The following is a 12,747-nucleotide window of genomic DNA, read 5'->3' as shown; positions in this document are numbered from 1 at the left end:
ACTTTGGTTCCCAATTGTGTGCCTGCCCTTTTTACCATTTTTGACATGGCCTTTTCTCTATGTTTATCTGTGGAGAGTCTGTTCTGCCAGTCTTCAGGTCATTTTCTGGGTTATGTAGAGTGCTGTGGGTGTTATCTAGGTATATTTGTGGGATAAGGTGAGCTTAGGGTCCTCCTACTCCACCATCTTTTCCAGAATGCCACCACTATTGGTTTTCTTAATCAGCCATTTAAAGTAAGTGATTTTGTCCTGAGTATTTGTGTTTCTGACGCCTACCACAGTGTCGAACACCTGTAGTGGTTCAAGTTTACTGATAGACCGAGTGCAGCAAAAATAACACTTGCTTTTTCATGGAATAATTAACTAGCAATGTTACTGGATACAGTTATCTGTTAAACATTTTGAATGTTTGTTTAGAATTCATGAATTTAAACTCAACTTATCTAGAGGATTTATAGGCCTATTCTGCCACTTTATTATTCAACCCTATGGATTTGGGTATAACTTTTCTTTCCTTAGAGTTAATAAGTCAATTTCTGTTCATATTTGCTATACTTTCAGTTATTTTTTCAAATTTGCATCCTAATTTTCTTACAAAGAGGATTTTAGTTGGCTGACTAGTTTTATTTACTTTAAAGTGTCAAGCAATGTATTGTGGATCCATTCAATTATAGAATTCTTTTCAACCAAATTTCTCACATCTCATGAATATAATTTTTCGTTGTTGGATTACTCAGTTGGTTTATAGAATAAGTATTGTGTCATTCTACTTGAACTTAACTAATATTTCTTTATGTTTCAGGTAACATATTAAATATAATTCTTAAAAGTCATAGATGATTCTGTATTGCCTCTGAGTGACTAAGAAATATAAACTTTGCATAAACCAATATTTATTGTGTCTGTATTGTATCTATTTTGTGAAAATTAGAGAGTCATATATTATGAAGATTATGTGAACTGTAGATTAACAAAATTATATACAGGTTTCCCCCCACTATCCAAAAGTTTACTTGATTCCACTCTGCTCTTATGAAAGACCTACATTGGTACCTATTTTTCACTAACTGAAAGAAATCTGAAGAGTATTTTCATGTTTATGAAGTAGTAATTACTTTACCTTATACCCTTTTGGCTTATAAGTTTTCATAGGAATGGTCTACTTCTGGATAGTGGAAGAAACTTATACTTAAATAGCATACCTCATTTGCTAACTATATAGGATAACAGAGTTTACTATTTGTATTTTTTTTTAAAGTAGTATCTTTGCGTCATCTTAATGGCTTTTCCTATTCATCCAAAATTCTTTTTTCAGTTTATCCAGATTTAGCAAGAAGAGATTGGTTGTACTCTGAATATAGACTAAAGGTCTTTAGAGATCACTTAGTCGCTTCATGTTTGGCCACTATATACTCATTGTTTCAGGAAAGGCATACAAGAGCAGAAAGATAAGGGGAAAAAGTACCTTTCAGGCTGTTTCACTAGCCAGTAGAAATGGAAATAATATAAAGAGTAAACATTAGGAAGAAAGCATCATGAATAAGAGCAGAGCAATAATTCTCTTTGTACAGAAGGGGGAAAGCATCAGGAGGCACAAATTTTGGTGGCCCTGAGGGGGATTTTCTGTGCTCTATGACTTGGGCTAAGTCCCAAAGAAGGCTGAATTGCAGCTTGGATTTGAGGTTGCTGATAGTAATGGATACCTGATCTCCATTTGTATGGGTAGAGCTCCCAGAAGCTATGAGACATCAACAAGGAAAGGCCTGTATCATGAAGCCGCCCAGAATTCCATTGATCCAGTGTGGCCTGGCAACATAGCAATGATTCCACTCTAGCCTTGAAGGGCATAGAAGTGGCCAGCAGCCTGTATACTAGAGATAGTCTCATGAATGTGAACACGTGAGGTCTTACAGCAAGCTAGGAAGACTTGTAAACAGGGACATACATTTTGAAAAGAGTGCGTGTAATTAAAGACAATTTTTGGTCACTTTACATCAAGATTCTGATGTATCTTACTATCTATTAAATGTTTGTGTTTCTCCTATGTTCATGTTCTTTTTTTTCAACGTTTTATTTATTTTTGGGACAGAGAGAGACAGAGCATGAACGGGGGAGGGGCAGAGAGAGAGGGAGACACAGAATCGGAAACAGGCTCCAGGCTCTGAGCCATCAGCCCAGAGCCTGACGCGGGGCTCGAACTCACGGAGCGCGAGATCGTGACCTGGCTGAAGTCGGACGCTTAACCGACTGCACCACCCAGGCGCCCCTCCTATGTTCATGTTCTGAAGCCTATATCCCCATGTGATGGTGTTTGGAAGTGGGGCCTTTGAGAGATGGTTAGGTCTTGATGGCAGGGCCCTCATGAGTAGGATGAGTGCCCTTATAAAAAATACTCAAGACAGCTCCCACACCCCTTCTATTATGTCAAAAGACAGCCATGTATAGATCACAAAGCAGGTTTTCACCAGACATAAAATCTTCTGGAGCCTTGACCTTGGACTTTCCTGCCTTCAGAACTGTGAGAAATAAATTTCTGTTACTTACATCCACCCACTCCAAGGTATTGTGTCATAGCAGCCCAAATGGACTAAAACATGGCCCCATATCACGTTCTCCCCCAAATCATACACACACACACATACATACACACAACACACACACACTCCATGACTTGATCTATGTAAGACCTTTGAAGTTTAGGTGCAACCTAGGGGGAATATAATATGAATATGAATATGAATATAATATAAATATAATGAGACTAAATTTCCATGAATCCAGTGAAATAGAAATTAAACTGACTTACAGGAGACAAATATATAAAATCTATTTCTTAAACACATACATCTGAGGACTTTGATTCTTACCCATGGCATGAAATTTTGTTCAATGTGATATAAATGTATTATGTAACTTGCCAATGTTGTGCAAAAAGAAGTCAAAGATCCAGGTAAAAACCTAAATTTCTAACTTTTACTTTAAAGCATTTTCCATGACACATCATAGACACAATTTCTAAAGCTAGTTTTTACTTTTAATACAGCCGCCAAACACATCTTGGGGGACTTTATATGTTTCTAGCATTGTGTTCATGAAAATTTTTAATCTCAGTTTACTTATATAACACCACATAGCAAATCTACTGAGCAGCCCATATTAGGGTATGGTCAAATTTAATATTTACTCTTCTAGGTATAGTCAAAGAGTAAGGTGAGTACTTAACTTCAATAAAGCTTCTAATTATGTACATTTATTTCACAAGTATAGGTAACTTTTTGGTTTTTTCTTTTCATTTGTAGTTTGTGGTTTGCTTTTTCATTTTTCAGGATTATTCGTTGGTCTGTAGAACATACGTGGCCACCAAAGAATTTAATGGGGGCGTGTGTCTTGTTTTATGATCTACCTGGGTTTTTGTTGTGTAGGGAAAATGTAGTTCCAAATAACTGCTGCAGTGGAGAGGTCCCTGCTTCCAAAGATCTATGTCCTGCTATAACCTTTCTACAATGTTTCCAGAAAGTTAAAATGGAACATATTACCATGTGCTGCAGGTCTGGAATAATTATATTGGTTTTAGATTGTTTTGATAACTTGACAAAGGCAGAATGTTAAAAAACATACACTGTTTTCATTTCCATTCAAACATCCTGTCCAGTAAGGTTCTTCCTACATTTAAATTCTTACCTGAAAGGATTGTATTTTGATGTATCTATCAATAGAGAAGAGTAATTCCACAGAGATCATAGCAGCAAAATAAAAGCCCGAAGCTTCTCAGGATAGCTATGGTGAAACTGTGACTAGAATTCCCAAAGGAGTTTAAAAGTGATAACTTGTGCCTACCCATCCGGCATTCAGTCTGTATTCTTTTAAACTCCCAAGGCCCATTTCCTTAGCTCGTACTCCTACATTCCTCTCTTCTAACATATAGTTCTTTTTCTTTTTTTTTTTTTAATTTTCTTTTTCAACATTTATTTATTTTTGGGACAGAGAGAGACAGAGCATGAACAGGGGAGGGGCAGAGAGAGAGGGAGACACAGAAGAGGAAACAGGCTCCAGGCTCTGAGCCATCAGCCCAGAGCCCGAAGCGGGGCTCGAACTCACGGAGCGCGAGATCGTGACCTGGCTGAAGTCGGACGCTTAACCGACTGCGCCACCCAGGCGCCCCTAACATATAGTTCTTTTGATATCTGACAAAATCAACAGTACAGTGTTACAGGCTCTCTCCACACTAGCTTCATACAAAGGCAAAATTAATCAAATGCTGTGTGCTGTACCTTCTGAAGTGAATTTAGCAGCCGCTTGTCTTCCTGTTGGTGTTATTTTTCGAGTCAAGAGGCAACTTTGATCAGTCAGGAGGCTCCTTCAATGTGCTTAGCTCTGTTGTGAGTGAGCAGGTGTAAGGGGAGGATTTAAGAAGTCAGAGGTCTGGGGCGCCTCTGTTGGTTAAGCATCCCATTTTGGCTCAGGTAATGACCTCGCGGCTCGTGGGTTTGAGCCCCGTGTGGGGCTCTGTGCTGAAAGCTTAGATCCTGGAGCCTGCTTTAGATTCTGTGTCTCCCTCTTTCTTTGTCTCTCTGCTCCTTCCCTGCTCATGCTCTGCCTCTGTCTCCTTCTCTCTCAGTCTGTCTGTCTCAAGAATAAACATTAAAAAATGAAGAAGAAGTGAGAGGTCTGATCCTATGTTCCTATGACATTTCCAGTGTCCTTGTAGTAACAATACAATTACACTTACAAGTATTGTCATCTTGGAGTGTTCATGAGCTCTGCACATTTAAAAAGAATTAAAATCAATCTATATGTTTGTAAATATTAAAATAAATGTGTCGGAACCTCCTTCCACTTTCTCAAAACATTATCTTTTGGGTTAGTATTATGGTTATATATTATCCAAAGAAATGGATCAGCAGTATCTTGCCTTTCTTTGTCTTACCACTATGTGAGAAGTGATATGAAAATGTAAGCTATTAGTATTTTTGTATTCTTATTGCTAATAACTGTAATTGACTTCATGCTTGAACCCATTTTATGGCTTCACATTGATTAGAACAAAATCTATCTTTCTTACAGTAGCCTACATGTCTTTTTACATGATCTGGTCTTTGCCTCCTTCTGAAACTGCCCATTGGGCCACTATGCTTCAACTGTTCTCCCCTTTTAGGTTCTTAAACATGCCAAATTGTTTCCATGCTTAGTGCCTTTGTAGCTGCCTGTTCTTCTGCCTGGAAAACTTGACTAGTTATTCCTACATCCTTTCCAAAGATGGATCTGTCTCTTTTTTCAAATCTTAACCTACAGACAGTAGCTGCACCAGTGGTAAGCGTAGCATAACATATAGACGTGTAGAATCACTATATTGTACATCTGAAATGAATGTAGCATTGTGTGTCAACTGTACTTCAATAAACACATACCCACATGCACACACACACACACACACACACACACACACAATCTCAGGCAAAATATCTCATGAGACCAACCTTCACCAGACTATTCAAATTAGGACCCTCATTATTCTCTAATACAGCTAACTCTTTTATAGTGATAATCTAGTATATAATTGTGCTAGCCACTTGATCTCCTGTGTATTTCTAGTATCCTCCTGAACCCAAAATCCTCGGGAAAGCTGGGACTTGATTTTGTGCTGCAGGTGACTCGGTGCCTAACATAGTGTCTACTACATTGTTGGTTTCTAATATTTGTTGAATGACCAAAAATGAATTAATAAGAAGAGAGAGGAAAAAAAAAGAAAAATTATGGAAAAAAAGAAAGAAAAAGGAAGAAAGAAAGAAAGAAAGAAAGAAAGAAAGAAAGAAAGAAAGAAAGAAAGGGAAGAGGGGAAAAAACAAACCCTGCTTCTTTTTCAAGGTATGGCATAAAAGAGAAATCAGGAAGGAGAGGTTTTCTACCCTCTGAGGCATGTTGTCCTTTTTATATTGGTATCTCCAGCACCGTGCCTGGTATTTAGTGAGAGCTCAAAAAAGATGGGTGGAAAATAGGAATAAGTAAATGAATAAATGAACAACTATGCTGCTTTTTAGTCTCTGTCTAAAAGAAATACAATCCAAAAAATATCAGCACCTTTCAAGAAGAGGGAGAGGGGCACCTGGGTGGCTCTGTCAGTTGGGCATCCAACTTTGGCTCAGGTCATGATCTCCCAGCTTATGAATTCGAGCCCTGCATCGGACTCTATGCTGACAGCTTGGAGCCTAGAGCCTGCTTCTGATTCTGTGTCTCCCTCTCTCTCTGCCCCTCCCTCATCCATGCTCTGTCTGTATGTCTGTCTCTCTCTCTCTCAAAAATAAATAAACATTAAAAGAATATTTAAAGAAAGAAGAAGAAGAAACCCTGGAAATGCACAGCATTGTTGGAAGCTTCAGTGCCTATGAAAAACAGGCGAAGCTGTAGTATATGTCTTTGTGACTTTGGGGGCTGTTTCCACCCAAAGTTAGATTTTCATTTTTGATTTAATCTCTGTGTATAAGCCTATCATGATTATGCCAAGATAGAGATATATACATTTAAATTGCACTTTTTGAAAAAAATGTAAAACTTTTGGAACAATTTTTTTAGTCAATTTGAGAGCAATTTCAGCTTTGTATATCTCTAAATAACATTAAAAATGTGGAAACAATAAAAAAGGATTGGAAAAAAATTACTGAGATTGTATTTGAAATGTTAGCCTTGGTTCTTAACTTGGTCTCTAGATATTAGCTCAACATGGAAAACTAACTGGCATTTAGACAAAACATCCTGAAGTTCTTTTGGTCCCCAGGGTTGCTGTTTCTTCCAGCTGCATAGTATTACTAGCAGCATATAAATTGGTGTTGGTTTGTGAGAGAATTACTTGAGTTGTTTTGCTTTTTGAATTAGTAAAAGGAACTTTTTAAATATGAGTAAAGTAACTTCTAAGACATATCTTACAGACAGACTGGCGTTAGAAATGCTCATAGCACAGATAAACAGCCCTGGTTACTTTGTGGGGGTTCTTACTTGTCCCTTAGCTTATGGCTCTTCTCTTGCTACTCAGAGACTGAGAGAAATCTCATCCTTTGATATTCCAGTGGCTTGAAAATTCCACTCCTCACATTGTTAGTAAGGAGGCAGGAGGGTGCCATGTTCAAGTTCACACCTGTACTAGTAGGGTAGGTGGAGAGCGCAAAAATTATGTCTGCCAGCATCTCTGTCTCCCGGGAGTTTCAACTGTCCCCCGCCCCTCCACAAGATGATTTTAGATTAGTAAATGAATCTCCTTAACAAATAGTCTAGGCACTTTTCAAAGTGCTGCTTCTTCATTGATTCTTGGATAAGTGAGGTGCACAAGATTCCTTTGAAAGAGGAATGTCAGTTTTCTATAACGTGTTGGATCACTCGGACATCAGCCCCATTAGTTTTTCAAGCCACACTTTTTAGGGGTTCACCTGTCTGGGACAGATCCCAGGGGGTGGGATATCCGGTGTGGGGCACCAACTTCTTGCACCATCTTGGTGAAATCCCTCAATATTGTGTATCAGGGGTGGGTATTTTTTGTTTTTTGTTTTTTGTTTTTGTTTTTGTTTTTGTGATACTGGTGCTGGCTCTCCCATCCCATCTCTATGTGGTTTTTATCCTTTATTGTGGAGAAGCAGTTCATCTAGTTTTCAGATCTTTTTCAAGGGGAATTATCCATATGTAGTGGTATATTTGGTGTGTCTGTGGGAGGAGGTGATTTCAGGATTTTCATAGGCTGCCCTCTTGCAGAAGTCCAGAGTGTTAGTATTTTATTTTATTTTATTTTATTTTATTTTATTTTATTTTGAGATCCCAAACATCATGTTTATTCCTTACAGCAAAAACACTAATATTCCTAAAGGTGAATTTTTTATTAACAAAATACCATGCCATTGTATGAATGATTCAGATAACTCAACATATCTGTATTTTGCCATATGATTTAAATATTGACATAGATTAGAATGGTTTGCCTATCATGGTATAGTCATTGTCTAAATTTTCACTATGTCCCTGGTCACTGCTATAGATGTTTGAGTTTGTCCTTGCCTCCCTCCAGTTTTTTTTTTTATATATATATGAAATTTATTGTCAAATTGGTTTCCATACAACACCCAGTGCTCATCCCAAAAGGTGCCCTCCTCAATACCCATCACCCACCCTCTTCTCCCTCCCACCCCCCATCAGAGTGTTAGTATTTTAAATCCTACAATAAACCACAGCAATATTTCCCAATCACCTTATAAACCCTGACAAACTTTTATACTCAGGTCCTCCACAGTCTAGTCCTCCATTGTCAAATCAAGTTATCTTTTTTCTCACATGTCTAAGAAAATACATACTTTCATGTAGGACTATATATTTTAGCAAGAGGAGCCTTACCTAGAAGACCGAGCTCTATATTATTGAAACTTCAGTCCACTATGGTCAGCAAGAATGTATACCAGTGGTAAACCTAAGCAGTGCATTATGAACAGTTCTGTGCAAAGGATGGGGGTGGAAAGGCTTGTATGGGGTAGAGTTGTTGCCAAATCAGGGAAGTTCTTTGTTTCTTTTATAAAGAGAATGGTTCTGGTGTTGCTAGCACTGAGAAAAGTCAGAAAGGATGCATGGAGACAGCCAGTAAAGTGTCTCCAGAAAAAGACTGCAGAAAGAGATAGAAACTGTGCACAATTGGTAAATAACTGTGGATGTTAAAAGAAAGATTCTACATAATAGCAAACTTCATTCAACTGAAAACTTCATTCACCTGCAGTTAGTCACAAATGATTTGGATAAAAGGAGTGACCATTTCAAAAGAAGATAGCTTATGGCAAGAAAAAGGTCTGATGTGGGAAGATCAGTTGAACAGGAGAATCTAGCCCTGTTTGAATAAAGCAGGCTAACAATTGGTGGTCCTCTACCAAATATCACCCAACACTGTGGTTTCTTTAGTTAGCACAGGTTTCAAAAACTTGAATGTAAATGCTTTAGTGTGGCATTAATACTTCCAGCTTATTATGTCACTTTCAATTATCGAATATTCATCCCATTTATATACTTATGATACCTGCATGGCTCCTGTGTGCATTTGAACTCATGACATAGGTATTTTTATATGTTTCATGAGAGGAAGAGTGAGATGCTTATATCAAAGCATCATTTTAAAAAAGCATCATTGAGATGAGCACTGGGTGTTGTATGGAAACCAATTTGACAATAAATTTCATATATAAATAAAAAAAGAAATTTAAGATGTATCCACAAATATCTGCAAACAAATAAAAATAGAGTGATCTTAAGATGGTTAAAATAAAAAAAAAGGGGGCAAAAAAAAAGCATCATTGATATGCTTTGTAGTTTGTTCTATGTAATTATGTTTAACTCATCCTATTAATATTGAACAGTGTATATGTTCCTATTCCACAGGCATTTTAAATACATGCTTCTGCTATTTTATAAAGTCTCCAGTTAAAAACTCTTCCAGATATTGATTGTTAAATAGATTGATGATAGAGTATACCTTAATGATCATTGCAGTTGAGATGCTTTCAAATAATCCTCAATCACAAATTGCCATCTGAACTATGATTTGTGAAGGCTTCATTATACTGCAAATAATAACACCTGTGGTTCTTCTTTTCTCCATTCCACCCCTCCCCCATTCTTTTTGGAGTCCAGATTTTGCCTTGATTGTGGTAAGTGTGCTTTCTAATTTTCATCAGAACTGAAGTCATTTCTCCCTAACCCTAGTGAACACCCTATCCTTCTGAACAGGGTGAGCATCCTTTCCCCCAAGGAATGATTTATTCAGGGACTTACAAGTTATTCCAATTTTTTGTTCATTAATTATGTCATGAGTCACTGAACATTTCTTTGTGAAATGCTTCCTGGATATATACATACAAAAACATATCCACAAAGATATATACATATATGAATACATAAACCCATATGCATAAATACACATTCGCATGTATATGTGTATGTGTGTTTATGTTTTGCCCTCCATAAACACCTTTCATAGAAAAAGGTAACTGATAAGAGTCTACCTTCCAGGTGATTTACCTACTCAACTCTCACCACAATTATATCAGTTTGGTATTTTAAGTTTTTTAAATAGTTTTTATAATTGAGGAACTTCAGGTAGTAACAGGTTCAGTACTTTCCCAGTACACTTAAGTAGTGAATAGCAGAGCCAGGAGTAAATGTCTAAGTCTATTACATTTCTATTTCATCATGCTATTTCATGTTGATCTCTGCAACATAGGTTAAGGTAGATCAGATTTTACTTCTCTTTACATTACACTAGAAAAACAGAAAGTACTCCACTTGACTATATTGTGTGTATTTTTTACTATCTCAACAAAGAAATAAAAACTCTTCTAATGTTTTATTTTGTCGTTAAGGCAAACAGAAGAGTAGCAACATGTTTTGAATGATTTTTGCTTAGTTTTAATAGGTAATGAAATTATAATCCATATCTGAAAAAGAAGAGAAATGACCTTACATTGAGATGTGCAACAAAAGTAATTTAGAGTAGCAGATCCCTGTCATATCTCTGAGACTTGTCTTGTCAATCATTAGCTGTCAAGAGTGTTCATCCTGTCATTTTGATTAAAAGTAACAAAACTTGTTTGATGGAAATACTTTCTTTCTCTTGAAGAAAAATCATATGAGGTTATCTTCTCTCTCCCTGTAAACAAGTGAAAAATACTTGTCATCATTTATCTTGGCAAAGTGTTGAAATATATTAATTGAAAATAACCAAGGACAGAGGTGGTTTTTTTAACGTTCATGAATTTTGCATGGAGGAAGAGTCCCCATGGAGTTAGTCTGCTGGATATTCTTTTGGAGACTTGATTTCTGAAATCCAAAACAGAAGTAAAATTGGCATTAATTTACATTTGCTTATTTTTCAAATCAAATATGTTAAAAATTCACAATATTTATGTCTTAGTTCTGTTGATTGATATACATGGAATACATCGATTATGTAAATGTTTGTTGTAAAGTAATGTAATTACATAATGACTTTGTTCCTTATCTTTTATGCCAAGAGAGAAAAGAGAAGAGAAGAGTACACTGTCAGGCATACGAGCATAATCTTTCCTCTATTTTGCACTGGAAAAGAATAGATTTCCACGATGGTCGCTGTAAGTAACTTCAATCTGTGACTTTGTGTCATGTACAGACAAGGTTATAGGTTTATGTTCCCAGCAATTCACTTTAAAACTTTTCCCATTCCATGGAGTGCCGGGATGGCTCAGTCGATTAAGCATCTGACTTCAGCTCAGGTCCTGATCTGAGCTTGAGCCCCGTGTTTGTGAGCTTGAGCCCCGTGTTGGGCTCTGTTCGGATTCTGTGTCTCCTTCTCTCTGCTTCTCTATCTCTCTCAAAAATAAATTAACATTAATTTTTTTTTAATTTCCCCATTACAAAACACCAACAGGTTGAAAAAATACAACATACAACTTTTAAATTATAAATTTGTGCCTAAAAGAAAGGAAGAAAACCCTTAATAAAAAAGAAATGGGCAACTACAAAATAGTTTAAAAATCACAAGCGGAACACTGGGGTGTCTTAAGGACATTTGGCTATACAAGGACCTTAGATCTTTGGGTCTTAAGGTCTTTGAAGTGTACATGAGAAAAAAAAATAACCTTTGGCCCCAGCAGAAGAGGGGAAGGGGACCCGTACTTAATGATGTTTACTTCCAAAATCTACAACTTAGTGAAACTGAAAAAGACACTCGCCAGATAACAAAGGGACATAACATTGGAACTGGTCTTTGCTGGACTTGGCTCCAAGGAGGAAAGCATAACCTTATGTAACCAAGACAAAACTTTGTCCCATTTGACCCAGAAAATCTCACTCTAAGAAATACAGTCAGAGTGGCCCTACTTCCATAAAGCTGTTATACCTGGCAAAAGCTAACTCATATCCCCCTTGGAGAAATCTCTACTCAGCTCAGACCGCTCTTGGTTCTCGTACTTTAAGGTCATACACATATCAGTTTTATACTTCAGATCACAAAAAGATGAGAAAATAGTCCACCATTAGCAAGAGTTAATAGAAACAATAAATAGCATAGCTGGAAAAAGCATGATTTAAATAATTGGGATGTATCAAATTTAAAATATAAAATATTATTAAAACATTTAAACAAATAAAAGGGAATTGAAAATATGGTCAAGGAGGGCGAGACTAACAAAATTTATCTGGAATTTATTTTAGAGAACTAAATATATTGTTCAGAAATAAAAATAATGCAAATTAAAAGCTCAGTGGAATTAGAAAGCAGAAAATTAGATACAAGTTAAGAGAAAGCTAGTGAACTGGATCTTATATATGAAGAAATTCTCTAGAAACAGGGAAGAAATACAAAGTGGATTAATGTAGAAAAAAAGTTAGTAGAGTGGGCAGAATATAAGAGCCAATGCTATGTCTTATTATTTACAGGAGTAGAAATGGAAAAAGCTAGTGGTTAAATATATAAATGCTGAGTATTATCCAGAATTGATAGAAGACACAGAATACCCAGATTAAAGAAACATAATAAAACCTACAGTGAGATAAATATAAAATAATGGGCCTATAGAAACATGTTTATGTATATCAAAATCAAAGAGATGTTTCATGCAAGTAGTTAAGAAGAGAAAGAAAAATCAAATCATCTACAAAGGAACAGTAAGTGGAATGACATCTGATTTTAACAGTAAAATATGTCACAATAAGAGGAATAATGTGATCAAAGTACTGAGAATAAAAATAATTTAG

The 12,747-nt window shown here is 36.5% G+C and overlaps 1 long non-coding RNA gene across 1 annotated transcript; it reads left to right on the top strand.

Annotated features, from left to right (window-relative positions):
• Positions 1–9,324: 9,324 nt before the first annotated feature.
• Positions 9,325–12,542, top strand: LOC121029144 (uncharacterized). Its single transcript, XR_005789612.1, has 3 exons — positions 9,325–9,665; positions 11,028–11,123; positions 12,430–12,542. It is a non-coding gene; the product is annotated as an uncharacterized LOC121029144 (long non-coding RNA).
• The last annotated feature ends 205 nt before the right edge of the window (positions 12,543–12,747 follow it).

The sequence above is a fragment of the Herpailurus yagouaroundi genome, unplaced genomic scaffold, assembly GCF_014898765.1.
Source record: "Herpailurus yagouaroundi ecotype Mexico unplaced genomic scaffold, PumYag 139, whole genome shotgun sequence".
Classification (NCBI taxonomy): domain Eukaryota; kingdom Metazoa; phylum Chordata; class Mammalia; order Carnivora; family Felidae; genus Herpailurus; species Herpailurus yagouaroundi.
Note: the sequence above shows the minus strand (reverse complement) of the source record. Positions and strands in the feature narration are given on the sequence as shown.